General features: G+C 35.1%; 1 long non-coding RNA gene across 1 annotated transcript in view; it reads right to left on the bottom strand.

Annotated features, from left to right (window-relative positions):
- LOC132013175 (uncharacterized) overlaps positions 1-16,788 on the bottom strand; it is a 1,013,735-nt gene that overhangs the window by 696,425 nt on the left and 300,522 nt on the right. The gene's annotated exons all lie outside the window — the stretch shown is intronic.

The following is a 16,788-nucleotide window of genomic DNA, read 5'->3' as shown; positions in this document are numbered from 1 at the left end:
CAGCTCAGGTCATGATCTCAGGGTCCTGGGATAGAGCCCCGCATTGGGCTCTCTGCTCAGTGGGGAGCCTGCTTCCTCCTCTCTCTCCGCCTGTCTCTCTGCCTGCTTGTGATCTCTGTCTGTCAAATAAATAAATAAAATGTTAAAAAAAAAAAGAATACAGAGTTTAAATACATGATGCTTCCGGATGAGAAAATATTAATTCGTCTAAAAATAAATCTTGATAAAATTACATATGATTTCATGAAAGCTGGACAAATACATGAAGGAAAAAGAGTAGGTTTGGGGCAAGGAGGGAAAAGTAAATGTTCTGAGAAAGTTTACCTCACTCTAGAAAGGGGATAAAAGAAAAGGGCATTCTTCTGGCCTTGACCATTTTTTACATAGAAACACTCTTCTCCAAGTGTGTTTAGACTATAAAGGGAAAAATCTGAAAACAAACTTCAGTATGGAATGTGAAGTTTAAAATAACCTGTGCCTTTGAAGGGTACTTGGGTGGCTCAGTCGGTTAAGCGTCTGCCTTCAGCTCAGGTCATGATCCTAGGGTCCTGGAATGGAAGCCCACATTGGGCTCCATGCTTAACAGGAGTCAGCTTCCTCTTCTTAATCTGCCCCTCCCCCTGCTCATGCTCTCTCTTTCTCTCTCTCTCTTTCAAATAAATATTTAAAATAACTTACACTTTTGAGAACAGTAAGTCATGGGAGTAACCCAGCTTGGCTTTTTTGTCATGAGAGATAGTAAATACAACTTATATTTAATCCTGTTTAAGTTGTGTCATCTGTTGCTTGAGCTTCATCATTCTATCAAGTTTCTCCAAGTAATACTTTTAGTAGTTTTCACTTGTTTGTTTCCTTTCTTGTACAATATTTTATTTTATTTCATTCATTTTATATCACCACTTGTAGGAGAGTAAAGTGAATAGGGAAAGGGGGAGGCACATACTGGACACTTCATTGTGAAGGGTAAGAATGTATAAGAAAAAAAATTATTTTCCTAAAGAAAGAAAAAAATGCATGATAGAATCACAGGACAAATCAAAGTCTCTTTTCTTGACATTAGTACTATCTGATAAAAAATGTGCTTCAATATATTAATAGAAAAGAGAATAGTTGAACTGAGTAATCTAATTAGCTATCTGAGTCTCATTGCCAATCCAGAGTAATTCTTTAAAAACACTGAACCATAAATTTACTTCCCTACAGAGCTAATATAAAAAGAAAACAAACAAGGAGAATCAAAACATCTCAAGTGATAATAATTCTAAAAAAGACTTCTAAGCAACTTAATTAATTGACTAATTAATTGAAGTAAAACCTCAACACAACACTCCAAAGTAAATTAAAAAACCTTAAGTAAACACTTGCATTAAAAACCCTTGAATTATAAATTCCAAAATTCAGAAGAGAAATGGATGATTAGGTTAATTCACTATGAATTTTTTTTTTTTTACTATTAAGATAAATACTTACTAATATGTCCACATGTGAAATGAGAGTTGATCAAGCTCAGGCAGTAAATTAAAGAAAAGGAAAAAGTCATCTTGAAAATATAAACTAAATGACATATCACCAAAAGAGGAAACCTTAAACTTTGAAGATGTGGATGGAACTAGAGGGTATTAATATGCTAGGTGAAGTAAATCAATCAGAGAAAGAGAATTATCATAAGATCTCACTGATATGAGGAATTTGAGAAACAAGACAAAGGATCAGAGGGGAAGAGAGAGGAAAATGAAAGAATATGAAGCCAGAAAGGGAGATAAATCATAAGAGACTCTCAATCTCAGGAAACAAACTAAGAGTTGCTGGAGGGGAGGGGAATGGGAGGGATGGGGTGCCTGGGTGGTAGGCACTGGGGACGGTATGCAATATGGCAAGAAAATAATTTAAAAAAAAAAAAACAAATGAATCTTTAAAAAAAGAAATATACTTGTATTAGAAATAAAACTGATAGATTGACTAGGAAAAAAAAAAAGCTTTGAGGGAAAAAAATAAGGAACATTCAGGAAAGCTGTGATAATAACTAAAAAAAAAAATCAAAATAATGAAAGAAAAATGTTCAGAGAGAAATTCACCAAATAGAAAGAGAGGCAAAAAAGATAAAAGATACACATAAGTGGAGACGTTAAAGAATAAAATTAAATAATTGAAAATGTTTTAAGCCATAATTCAAAAATTGAATTCATTACCATATATGTAAAAAATTACCCTTTATTATTTAATTTCAATTCTTTCCTTAAAGGAAAAGAAAGTTATCCTCATAAAATTCAGGCAAAAAGAGTGTCTGATATCAGTGAAAGAAATTTTGATGGCATAAGAATTTTAGATGAGGGCATCTAAACCAAGACAAAGACAGGACCGTTTTGGTTTCATAACTAAAGGGAAAAAAGTGTGAGCTAAGTACTTTAAACCCACAGAAGTATTTTTCAAGTGTAAAGGCTATAGAAATCTGTGTAATTATGTAAGAACTCCAGGAATACTCTGTGAGCATTCCTACACAATCCTTTGCCAGTTCAGTACACTCAAGGGATGATTGGAGCAAAATAAGTCAGTCAGAGAAAAATAAATACCACATAATTTCACTGTTTGCGGAATTTAAGAAACAAAACAAATGAGCAAAGAGGAAAGAGAAAAAGAGAGAGGAAGGAAAACCAAGAAACAGACTCTTAGTTATTGAGAACAAATTGATGGTTACCACAGGGGAGGATGATTGGTGGGAGTATGGGTGAAATAGGTGATGGGGATTAAAGAGGGCACTTGTGATGAGCACTGGGTGATGTGTGGAAGTGTTGAATCACCATATTGTATACATGAGACTAATATTACACTGTATGCTAACTAACTGGAATTTAAATAAAAACTTAAATAAAATTAGAGATTAAAAAAGGGCTGAATTAAAACACCATTTAAAAATGTGAATTGTTTTCTTTTAATAAATCATTGCATAGGAAAAAATAAAAATGTAAGATCTTTGAAATAAAGTATAAGATATTGTTAGGGATATTTGTTTTTTATTATAATTATCATTCTCTGAATTTTTTTTATTCTCATTTATTGTTGTGGGCAGACACTGTGGTGACAAAAAAATTGTAACAGGACCTACTTAAAAGGTAATGGGGGGAAATCCCTATGATTCTAAAGTAGATTTATTCTTGAAACATGTAACCCCCATTATACTATTGGAATAATGATAACACAATGAAATAGTAGACTCCTTATACTGAAAAAAAAGAGAGAGAGAGAGAGAAACAGATAATATCTCAGCAAAATATAATTTACCACACTTGATAATAATAGACAGTTTATACATAAAATTTCCACAAAATCAGACACAGATAAAAAAAAAAAACAAAGACAGAGAGAGGGAGACAGAGGAGAAAGAGAGGCAAAAAAAAATAAAATTAAAAATTAAAAACCAGATAAAATGAGATCGTTATTAAAGTACTGCTTCCAGAGAAAGGTACCATGTCCAAATGATTCCACAGGAAATTCTGCAACACTTCAGTAACTGGCTAATTCTAATGCTGCAGAAATTATTACAGAGCATAGAAAATTAAGAAACATCTTAAAATATTTTTAGGAATCAAAAGTAACATTTATTCCTGACTAAAAACATTAGGACAGACTAATTTTACTTACTAATATCAATCCAAAAATCCTAAATGGATATTAGGAAATAAAACCTAATACTACATTAAGAAAATAATATATCATGACTAATTGAAGTTTAATAAGTGCAAAGATAGAAATTAATTTATGATACTATATTGATAGCTATGAAAATAAAAAACATATAAATGAAGCCAGCATTATCCTGATCCCCAAACCAGGCAAAGACCCTACCAAAAAGAAGAATTTCAGACCAATATCACTGATGAATATAGATGCTAAGATTCTCAACAAGATCCTAGCCAACAGGATCCAACAGCATATTAAAAAGATTATCCACCATGACCAGGTGTGATTCATCCCTGGGCTACAAGGATGGTTCAACATTCACAAATCAATCAATGTGATACAACAAATTAGTATGAGAAGAGAGAAGAACCACATGGTCCTCTCAACTGATGCAGAAAAAGCATTTGACAAAATCCAGCATCCGTTCCTGATTAAAACGCTTCAAAGTATAGGGATAGAGGGAACATTCCTGAACCTCATCAAATCTATCTATGAAAAACCCACAGCAAATATCATCCTCAATGGGAAAAAGCTTGCAGCCTTCCCGTTGAGATCAGGAACAAGACAAGGATGCCCACTTTCACCACTCTTGTTCAACATAGTATTAGAAGTCCTAGCAACAGCAATCAGACAACAAAGAGAAATAAAAGGTATCCAAATTGACAATGAAGAAGTCAAACTCTCTCTCTTCGCAGATGACATGATTCTTTATATAGAAAACCCAAAAGACTCCACCCCCAAACTACTAGAACTCATACAGCAATTCAGCAACGTGGCAGGATACAAAGTCAATGTGCAGAAATCAGTGGCTTTCTTATACACTAACAATGAAAATACAGAAAGGGAAATTAGAGAATCGATTCCATTTACTATAGCACCAAGAACCATAAGATACCTGGGAATAAACCTAACCAAAGAGGTAAAGGATCTGTACTTGAGAAACTACAGAACACTCATGAAAGAAATTGAAGAAGACACAAAAAGATGGAAGACCATTCCATGCTCTTGGATTGGAAGAATAAACCCAAGACATTGTTAAAATGTCTATACTGCCTAGAGCAATATATACTTTTAATATATATATACTTTTAATGCCATTCCGATCAAAATTCCACCGGTATTCTTCAAAGAGCTGGAGCAAATAATCCTAAAATTTGTATGGAATCGCTAAGGAAATGTTGAAAAACAAAAATAAAACTGGGGGCATCACGTTACCTGATTTCAAGCTTTATTACAAAGCTGTGATCACCAAGACAGCATGATACTGGCATAAAAACAGACACATAGACCAGTGGAACAGAGTAGAGAGCCCAGATATGGACCCTCAATTCTATGGTCAATTAATCTTCGACAAAACAGGAAAAAATATATCGTGGAAAAAAAGACAGTCTCTTCAATAAATGGTGCTGGGAAAACTGGACAGCTATAAGTAGAAGAATGAAACTCGACCATTCTCTTACACCGTACACAAAGATAAACTCAAAATGGATAAAAGACCTCAACGTGAGACAGGAATCCATCAGAATCCTAGAGGAGAACATAGGCAGTAATCTCTTCAATATCAGCCACAGCAACTTCTTTCAAGATATGTCACCAAAGGCAAAGGAAACAAAAGCGAAAATGAACTTTTGGGACTTCATCAAAATCAAAAGCTTCTGCACAGCTAAGGAAACAGTCAATAAAACAAAGAGGCAACCCGCGGAATGGGAGAAGATATTTGCAAATGACAGTACAGACAAAAGGTTGATATCCAGGATCTATATGAACTCAACACACATGAAACGGGCAAACATATCAAAAAATGGGCAGAAGATATGGACAGACACTTCTCCAATCAAGACATACACATGGCTATCAGACACATGAAAAAAATGTTCATCATCACTAGCCCTCAGGGAGATTCAAATTAAAACCACATTGAGATATCACCTTATACCAGTTAGAATGGCCAAAATTAACAAAACAGGAAACAACATATGTTGGAGAGGATGTGGAGAAAGGGGTACCCTCTTACACTGTTGGTGGGAATGCAAGTTGGTACAGCCTCTTTGGAGAACAGTGTGGAGATTCCTCAAGAAATTAAAAATAGAACTTCCCTATGATCCTGCCATTGCACTCCTGGGTATTTACCCCAAAGATACAGATGTCGTGAAAAGAAGGGCCATCTGTACTCCAATGTTTATAGCAGCAATGGCCACAGTCGCCAAATTATGGAAAGAACCAAGATGCCCTTCAAAGGATGAATGGATAAGGAAGATGTGGTCCATATACACTATGGAGTATTATGCCTCCATCAGAAAGGACGAATACCCAACTTTTGTAGCAACATGGACAGGACTGGAAGAGATTATGCTGAGTGAAATAAGTCGAGCAGAGAGAGCCAATTATCATATGGTCTCACTTATTTGTGGAGCATAACAAATATCCTGGAGTACAGGGGATGCTAGAGAGGAGAACGGAGTTGGGAGAAATTGGAAGGGGAGGTGAACCATGAGAGACTATGGACTCCGAAAAACAATCTGAGGGGTTTGAAGTGGTGCGGGGGTGGGAGGTTGGGGTACCGGGTGCTGGGTATTATGGAGGGCACGGATTGCATGGAGCACGGGGTGTGGTGAAAAAATAATGAATACTGTTTTCCTGAAAATAAATAAATTAATTTATTTAAAAAAAGAAAATAATATATCATGACTAATTGAAGTTTAATAAATGCAAAGATAGAAATTAATTTATGATACTATATTGATAGCTATGAAAATAAAAAACATATAACTATGGAGAAATCCTGTGATAATATTCAACACCCATTCCTGATTAAAATTTACTCAATAATATAGAAATACACATGCATAGTATAATTTTGTATATTCAGCCCTAAAACCAGCATCTTAATGTGGAAGAAATAGAAGAGTGCCCATTAAATTCAGGAACAAGGAAAGTATAGTATCTGTCTCCACTGTTACTTCAGAAAATATTGTAAGTATTGCCCATGAAATTAGATTAGAAGAAACAATTAAGTCCCATAAGAATCAGAAAAGAAAAAAGAGTAAAAAATAAACTCCAAATTGATCAGTGATCTCAATATAGAAAATAAATCCATACAATTACTAGAGAAAAAACACAAGTGTATTCCTTATAAGCTAGGTTTAAAAAAAAAAAAGTCTAGCTATAACTCAAAATTCCAATACAAAAGTGTAAAGATATAAAATCAGTGCACAGAAATCAGTTGTCTTCCTATATACCAACAAAGATCAATGCATACAAATCAGTTTATTTCTATACACCAACAACAAAACAGAAAGAAGAAAAATTAAGGAGTCAATCCCATTTAAAATTGCACCTAAAACCATAAGATATCTAGGAATAAATCTAACTAAAGAGGCAAAGAATCTGTACTCAGAAAACTATAGAATACTCATGAAAGAAATTGAGGAGGACACAAAGAAATGGAAAAACGTTCCATGCTCGTGGATTGGAAGAACAAATATTGTGAAAATGTCTAAGCTACCTAGAGAAATCTACAAATTTAATGCAATCCCTATCAAAAGACCACCAACTTCCTTTCAAAGAAATGGAACAAATAATACTGAAATTTGTATGGAACTAGAAAAGACCCCAAATAGCCAGAGGAATGTTGAAAAAGAAAAAACAAAGCTCATGACATCACAATATGAGACTTCAAACTCTATTACAAAGATGTAATCATCAAGACAGTGTGGTACTGGCACAGAAACAGACACATAGATCAGTGGAACAAAACAGAGAGCCCAGAAACAGACCCTCAACTCTATGGTCAACTAATCTTTGAAAAAGCAGGAAAGAATACCCAATAGGGGCGCCTGGGTGGCTCAGTGGCTTAAAGTCTCTGCCTTTGGCTCAGGTCATGATACCAGGGTCCTGGGATAGAGACCCGGGTCAGGCACTCTGCTCAGCAGGGAGCCTTCTTCCCACCCCCCTGCCTGCCTCTCTGCCAATTTTTGATCTCTGTCAAGTAAATAAATAAAATCTTAAAAAGAAAAAGAATACCCAATAGAAAAAAGACAGTCTCTTTAACAAATGGTGTTGAGAAAATTGGACAACCTCATGCAGAAGAATGAAACTGGACCATTTCCTTACACCATACACAAAAATAGACTCAACAGTGGATGAAAGACCTCAGTGTGAGACAGGAATCCATCAAAATCTTTGAGGAGAACACAGGTAGCAACCTCTTCGACTTTGGCCACAGCAACCTCTTGCTAAACACATCTTCAAAAATAGGGGAAACAAAGAAAAAAGAACTATTGGGACTCATCAAAATAAAAAGCTTTTGCACTGCAGAGGAAACAGTCAACAAACCAGAAGACAACCAACAGAATGGGAAAAGATATTTGCAAATGACGTATCAGATATAGGGTTAGTATCAAAATCTATAAAGAATTTATGAAACTCGACACCCAAAAAACAAATAATCCAATCAAGAAATGGGCAGAGGACATGAAAAGACATTTCTGCAAATAAGATATCCAGATGGCAACACATGAAAAAGTGCTCCACATCACTCGGCATCAGGGAAATACAAATCAAAACCACAATGAGATACCACCTCACACCAGTCAGAATGGTTAAAATTAACAAGTCAGGAAACAACAGATATTGGCAAAGATGTGGAGAAAGGGGAACCCTCCTACCCTGTTGGTGGGAATGCAAGTTGGTGCAGCCACTCTGGAAAACAGCATGGAGGTTCCTCATAAACTTGAAAATAGAGCTACCCTATGACCCAGCAATTGCACTACTGTGTATTTACCCTAACGATACAAATGTAGTGATCCAAAGGGGCATGTGCACTTCAATGTTTATAGCAGCAATGTCCACAACAGCCAAACTATGGAAAGAACCTAGATGTTCATCCACAGATGAATGGATAAAGAAGGTGAAAGAATGGATAAAGAAGGTGTGGTACAGGCAACACAATGGAATATTATGCAGCTATGAAAAATGAAATCTTGCCATTTTCAATGACGTGGATGGAACTAGAGGTTTTATGCTAAGCGAAATAAGTCAATCAGAAAAAGACAATTATCATATGATCTCACTGATATGAGGAATTTGAGAAACAAGACAAGGAATCATAGGGGAAGGGAGGGAAAAATGAAACAAGGTGAAATCAGAGAGGGAGATAAACCATAAGAAACTCTTAACCTCAGGAAACAAACTGAGGATTGCTGGAGGGGAGGGGGCAGTGATGGGGCAGCTGGGTGATGGATACTGGGGAGGGTACATGCTATGATGAGTGTTGTGAATTGTGTAAGACTGATGAATCACAGACCTGTACTCCAGAAACAAATAATATATTATATGTTAATTAAAAATTTTTTTAAAATGAAGAGAGAATGCAAAAATAAAACAAAACAAAACACAAAAATACATAGAAGATTGACTGGCAAATGACTGTTAACCACAAAATAAAGTATTATGCAGCTTTTAAGAAAAATATAAAGAAGGTTTCTAAGAACTCATATGTAGTAATTTCCAGGATAGACATTTTTCATGGGAAAAAAAAATTGAGCTCAACAAAGTATCTATAATACACTACTTTTTGGGATAAGAAAAAAACAGTAGAAATAGTTAATAAGTAATGACTTAGTTAAAAATAAATAAATACAGGAAATGAAAACCTAAAACAAGTGAAATTTGACTACCTACAGGGCTGAGTGACAATGGCATGGAAATGGATAGGAGTAAAAACTTTGGTTGCTTGGAGAAATGCTGATACAGGGCTAAGCCTGGGAAAGTATAAGATAAGGCTAGAAAGTCTCTTTGTTACAGAGAAAGGTGATAGGGACTTTAAAAATGAGGGGAACATATCAAAAAGATCCTAAAGGCAGCCTGAATAGCCCACTAGCCAAATGTAGGACTGCTTGGGTATCAATATAAATAAGGAGATAATTCATTGAAATTAAAAAGGAGGAGTCCTAGGGTGGCTCAGTCAGTTAAATGCCTGCCTTCTACTCAGGTCATGATCTAGGGTCCTGGGATTGAGCACCAAGCCCCACATTGGGCTCCCTGCCCATGGGGAGTCTGCTTTCACCCTGTCCTCCCCACTCCTGCTCTCACTAGCTAGCCTTATTTTTCTCTCTCTCAAATAAATAAATAAGATCTTTGAAACAATGAATTTTGGAACACTGAAAATAAAATAAAATAAAATAAATATTTTTTAAAAATCTTTTAAAAAAAGAGTAAGAAAGGAACTGAAAGTCTATATTTTTGTTAAATAATAAGAATTACAAGGTGAGGAAAATGAAAAGCTCTTCCTTATGGACAAATCAATTAACAAATGTTGAAAAAATTATAGAACTTAAAATGTATAATTTTTCACCTATCAAAATAATAAAGAAATAATGAGTCTGATAATACTGGTGAATATATGCAGAACATGATGGTCATATCCCCATAAAGTTTCTCCCAACAGATTACGTATTAAAAAGAACTTGTGCGATGAATAAATCTGAGGGATAACACCTTACTGAAATGATCAAGTCAAGTCATATGTCATCAATAATGGATCAAATAACATCATATTCTGTACACGGGACAAAAAAATCACTTTTGTGGTATGCCTGGAAAAAATGTTTAGCTTCAATCAAATCATGAGAAAAAAATTAGATCAATCCATATTGAAGTGCATTCTTCCAATTTAAAACTATTTGAGGGCACCTGGGTGGCTCAGTTGGCTGAGCAACTGCCTTCAGCTCAGGTCATGATCCCGGAGTACCAGGATCGAGTCTCACATTGGGCTCCCAGCATCACGGGAAGTCTGTTTCTCCTTCTCCCCCCTTATGTTCTCTCTCACTCTCTCTAATATATAAATAAAATCTTTAAAACCATTTGAGCTTCACTCTGTCTTGAGATACTGGTAAGATGTTGTCAAGATGGTGTCTCTCCTACAAAATTAGGTGTGATAAATTTAGCTTTCATGTAAGTTAATTGTCAACAAAGTTTTACTTTATTTACAGACCAAAGAAAATAACTAAATAGAATGTGTTATTCTTTTTTTTTTTAAGACTTTTATTTATTTATTTGACAGACAGAGATCACAAGTAGGCAGAGACAGGCAGAGAGAGAGGAGGAAGCAGGCTCCCTGCTGAGCAGAGAGCCCAATGAGGGGCTCAGTCCCAGGACCCTGAGATCATGACCTGAACCAAAGGCAGAGGCTTAAACCTCTGAGCCTCCAGGTGCCCCTAGAATGTGTTATTCTTAATGTACTCAGGATCAATATACCTATCGAGGATTTTATTCAGATCTTGGAGGAATTTGAACATAAAGTATATATTAAATAATTGTATTTTTCAATGTTACATTTCCTGATCGTGATAATTTTAGTGTAGTAAAGTAGGAAGAGTATTCTTGTGTTTTGAAGATACACACCGAAATATTTAAGGAAGACAAAGGAAACGTTACTAAATATTATCCTTTGGTGAATGTGCTATTCTTACAACTCTTACATATATTTGAATTTTTCAAAATAACAAACTGTGAAAGTAATGTAGAAAACTAGGTAGTGATATGAATATAATTGTACTTCAAAGTTTTAGTTTTAAAATTCCTTAATTAGAAGATTTCTAACATTTTGAGTTCTTCCATTTTTGTTCTTTGGTTTTTAAATGTTATTTCTAGATTAATTGGTAAACTTAGATGATTTTTCTTATTTTTCAAAAGTTATTTTAAAACCCAGGCCTCTCAAATCAAAAGTGATTCTTAAGTAGTCCTGAGGGAAATACCAATAGCTATTTTTGAGTTGTTTTAAAAAATCATATTAAAATGTTGATATTTTGTTACCTCACTAACAACTGAACAAAAACACTTCCAGCTGAGCCTATGTTAATACACTTATGGGAAATAATCTTTGACCAAAATGTAAAAATATCACTTTCAAGCATCAGCAAGTCTCTCTTTTTCTCTTGCCTTATATGACTCACTTAATGGATAAATTGCTCATGCCCTGTGTTTTCCTGCTGATTAGAAGTTGCTACTAGCATGATGCACATGAGAAAAATCACAAATGATTCTCAGAGACCCACAGAGAAATATTTTTCCAACTTTGCCGAACACTGCCAAAAGTATCTACCTGAATCACAGACACCTGGTATGGATATCAGAGCACATCACAAAATTTTAACATCATATCATTATAGAAACTGCCCACTTGTGAGGCGGTCAGCTAAGGAGCATACCTATCAAGACCATCTAAACAAACACAATATCTAGTTGGATTTGTAAATTTTTAAGATAAGAGGTTTGTATAAAAATACAGAGAATGGTTTTTGTTCTGCACAGGCAATGACTGAGGTACTGTGAGGACAAAAATGTTTTGGAGCTTTCTTTACAATCCACCCCCACCCCCCCCCCAAAAAATCCACAGCAATTGCTTAGCACATACAAAACCAGACCTAAGATACCATAAAATGCCAGCTGAAAAGAGTGGCAACTAATAGAAATATTAAGAGTCAATATTAAAAAGTGGAAAGCACAGAGGAGTTAAGAAACCAAATTGCAGAAATGTGCCTCTTTCTTCTGATTATTTTAGAATCCATATTTTATGAATCTCATGATTTATTTAAATAACCTAAAGAAGGATTCAAAAGATAATGGCATGCAATTTTCCAAAATATTCTGCAAATTAATTTTGTCTCGTGTCTGTGAGCTTCACAATCACTATTCCCTCGACATGAAAACATTCTTCTAACATCTAGTCTTTTACCACTCAGGTTTTGGCCCAGATCTGAGTAATCCCTGACTAATCCTGACTGCCCATCCAAATATTCTTATATTACACAGTATATTCCTCTTTCATAATACCCAGGAAATACAGACCTGCTTGTCTGTTTGGTCCAACACTTCCTTGAATAAAGGGATTTGTGTTACTCAGTTAAATTCTTAGTACATTGTCTGCAGCCCCAATAAACTTTGTTGAAGGGGTATGTAAATGAATGGGTAGACAAATGCCTCTTTTTTTTAATTCCAGTATAATTAACCTACAGTGTTACATTAGTTTTAGATGTACCATGTAGTGACTCAACAATTCTATACATTACTCAGTGCTCATTATGATAAGTGTATTCTTAGTCCCCTTTACCTGTTTCAGCCATCTTCCCACTCACCACCCCCTGGTAACCATCAGTTTGTTCTCTAAGGTTGAGTCTGTTTGGTATTTTTCTTTGTTCATTTGTTTTGTTTCTTAAATTCCACATATAAGTGAAAGCATATGGTATTTGTGTTTCTCTGATGGATTTATTTCACTTAACCTAATACCCTTGAGATTCATCCATGTTGGTATAAATGGCAAGATAATTCATTCTTCTTTATGGCTAATATTCCATTGTGTATATATACCACATCTTTTTTATCCATTCATGTATAAATGAACATTTGGGCTGCTTCCACAATTTGGCTATCGTAAATAATGCTGCAATAAACTTTGGTGTGAATATACCTTTTCAAATTAGTGTTTTCATATTCTACAGGTAAATGCTTAGTAGTATAATTACTGTATTATATGGCAATTCCATTTTTTTTTAATTTTTTGAGGAAACTCTATACTGTCTTTCTGCATCAGTTTGCATTCCCAGCAGTGCTCAAAGGTTCCTTTTTCTCCATATCTTCACCAATCTTCATTGTTTCTTGTGGTTTTGATTTTAGCTATTCTGAAAGTTGTGAGGTGATATACCACTGTGATTTTGATTTACATTTCCCTCATGATGAGTGATGTTGATCATCTTTTCATGTGTCTGTTGGCCATCTGTATATCTCTTAGGGAAAATGTCTCGTCATTTTTTAATTGGGGTATTTGGGGTTTTTTGGTATTGAGTTGTATAAGTTCTTCTTATATTTTGGATATAACCCTTTACTGATACATCATTTGCAAAATTACTTCTCCCATTCAGTAGGTTTTCTTTTATTTTCTTTTTCTGTGCAGAAGATTTTTATTTTGATGTCATTCAGTAGCTTACCTCTTCTTTTGTTTCCCTTACCTTAGGAGACATTTCTAGAAAAATGTTGCTATGGCTGATATCAGAGAAATTAATGCCTGTGCTCTCTTCTAGCATATTTATGGTTTCGGGTCTCACATTTAGGTCATTAATTTATTTTGAGTTTATTTTTGTGTATGGTGTAAGAAAGTGGTCAAGTTTCATTCTTTTATGTGTTGCTGTCCAAAACATTTTTTATGTGTTGCTGTCCAAAACATTTTTTTTCCAAAACATTTATTGAAGAGTCTGTTTTTTCCCCATTGCATATTTTGTCTCCTCCATCATATATTCATTGACCATATATTTGAGGGTTTATTTCTGAGCTTTCTATTCTGTTCTATTGATCTCTGTGTCTATTTTATGCAGGTACCATACTGTTTTGATTACTGCAGCTTTGTAGTATATCTTGAAATCTGGAATTGTGATACCTCCAGTTTTGTTCTTAAGATTCCTTTAGCTATTTGGGGTATTTATGGTCCCATACAAATTTTAAGGTTATTTGTTCTAATTCTGTGAGAAATGCAGTTGGTATTTTAATGCAATTGCTTTAAATCTATAGATTTCTTTGGGTAGTCTGAACATTTTAACAAAGACAAATGCCTCTCTTTGATTGCCGTACTTCTGTACCTAAAGGGCCTCTATCACTGATGCCACCAGTAAACAGTCTAGGGTCTAAAATGTCTAAAGGGTGGCTTCATTGTGGTCAGGGTTCTCTGCACAAATAAGGAAGATCACTCTCCCTTTTTTCACATTTCTCCTACATGGATCCCAGAATATTGCTGACTTATGGTACCAATGCCATTTTAATGAAATCACTATTTCAAATACTTTTATTTTAATTTCTACTCTTCTGTACTCTTGCAAAAAAAGGGGGAGGTGAGGTAGGGAGAGAAGAGAAAAAGTAAACCATTAAGACTAATGGTTAATATAACCAACACAGGCCCCAAATTGCCAGTCTTTAATCTTAGCCTATCCTCACATTTATTTTCCTCACTCTCTCTTTCTTGGAATGAGCTTTTCCTTAGAAGTTTCCTGTATCTTATCCAAAAAGACTCCCCAGGTCCTCCAATCATGACCATGCATAAGTGATCCTGTGTGACTATTATTTAGGTTTATGTCCAAATTCTACTGTCAGAGGTGATATTATTAAATACTGTTTTTGCTTTTATAATTAGCAAAATACTATCATTCTAAGATTTACATTTCTATTTCTCCCTTCATGATTAAAAAAAAAAAATCCCTGAAAAATAACCTAGAAAGATTTTACCAAAAAAAAAAAAAAAAGTGATATTTACAAAGGACATTCATCCATTCATTTCTTCATTCAACTATTCACTCAACAAATGGCCACCAAGTTTTTACTAGGTATCATGTTAGATGTGGTTTAGAATAGAGCAATTATGTGTTGACTAGCAAACAGTGCACCTAGGGAAAGTCACATTATGTAGCAGAAACTTACTGAAGTATGAAGTAGCTAAAGGCCCCCTGCCAAGGGCTCTTCTTGATCCCACTTGGTTCTTTGATATCAACAATTATTTTATGACTCTGACATCCACTCCATTAGTATGAAGGTTGTCTCTAATACAGCTAGAAAAGGATTAGGTTAAACCAATTTTTTGTTTCTTATAGTAGATTCAACTGCAGTAAAAAAAAAAAAAAAAAAATTATGGTATATGGAAAGTGGCATGGCTCTTTCTGTGCTCAAAACAGGAAGCAATTCTAAGTATTGTTTACCTACAGGAATAGTTAGCAAACTAAGCACAAAATCCTTTCTCCAAATGAAATATTGCCCATGTATCCCAGATTCCAGTTGGGCCCTCTAAAACTGTTAGTTCAGCACTTCCAACCTCTAAAACTCTACCCCAAATGGAAGTCTGACTCTCCTCTTATATCTATACAAATTTCGGTGATACCATTTTTATGGATTCCTCTACCTCTTTGTCCCTCTTCTAAGAAAACTGCTTCTACATTGTCAAACATCTAAGCTCTCTGAATATAAACTGTAAGGAGTGTTCAGAATTCAATAAGCTACAGTCACAGCTCCCAAAACTGTTGGCATTTGCGAAGTATTGATTGACAAAAGTATTTCTTGTTATGTTAATGAAGTAACTTTTGGACCCACACCTAAGGAAGTAAACCGGTTCCAGGAGAACCAAGCAAGGATTAAAGGGTGGGACATTTCAGTTCCACAACAACCTCCCCTCCCTAGGAGGGGAGAAGGCCTGGGCATTAAATCAATCACCACTGGCTAATAATTTAATCAATTTTGAATTTGTAGTGAAGTCTCCATTCAGGACAGGGTTCAAATATCTTCAGTGTTAGTAAATGCATGGAAATTTGGGGAACACGGAGCACCTGGAAAGGACATGGAAGATTCTCTTCCCTTCCCCCATACCTTACCAAATAAATCTCTTTCATCTAGTTGTTCCTGACATATATTTTTATAATAAACCTGTAATCTAGTAAGTAAAATATTTCTCTAAGTTCTGTGAGCTGTTCTAGCAAATTAATTAAATACAAGGAAGTCACTGGAACCTCTGATTTCTAACCAACTGGTAACAACCTGGACTTTGGACTGGCTGCTAAAGTCCAAGGAGGAGATCATGGGAACCACCAATCTGTAGTTTGTCCATCAGAAGCAAAGGAATTAGACTTGCAACTGCAGTATAAAATGGGAGCCGAGCGGAGAGGCCGTCTTCTAAATTGAACCCTTAACCTTTGGGGAGGTAGTGTCAGAATTTATTTGAATTATAGGACACCCAGCTGTGCTCCAAGAATTATTTGTTGGTGTGTTGGGAAACCCCAGCCCCAAGTGGGAATTGGTCCAGGAATGAGACAGACTTTCTCCTTCCTTTCCTTCTCACCATTCTTAGCAGATTGCTCTACAGGACCAAAGTATTTTGTTCTTTATTATACAGAATTAATTAAGCATACCCCTTCTTTTACTGTTGAATGTGCCGACACAAATAAATAAAATGTTCCTACAATTACTAATTCCATTCTTAAAAGTAGCTGCAATTAAGAATAGCAATATCCAACCCCCCAATTCCTATTATATAAAGAAGCTTAATGTATAAACAGTAGTTAAATAAAGGAATCATTATAG

The sequence above is a fragment of the Mustela nigripes genome, chromosome 3, assembly GCF_022355385.1.
Source record: "Mustela nigripes isolate SB6536 chromosome 3, MUSNIG.SB6536, whole genome shotgun sequence".
NCBI lineage: Eukaryota > Metazoa > Chordata > Mammalia > Carnivora > Mustelidae > Mustela > Mustela nigripes.
This window is presented reverse-complemented; position numbering and strand designations above follow the sequence as displayed.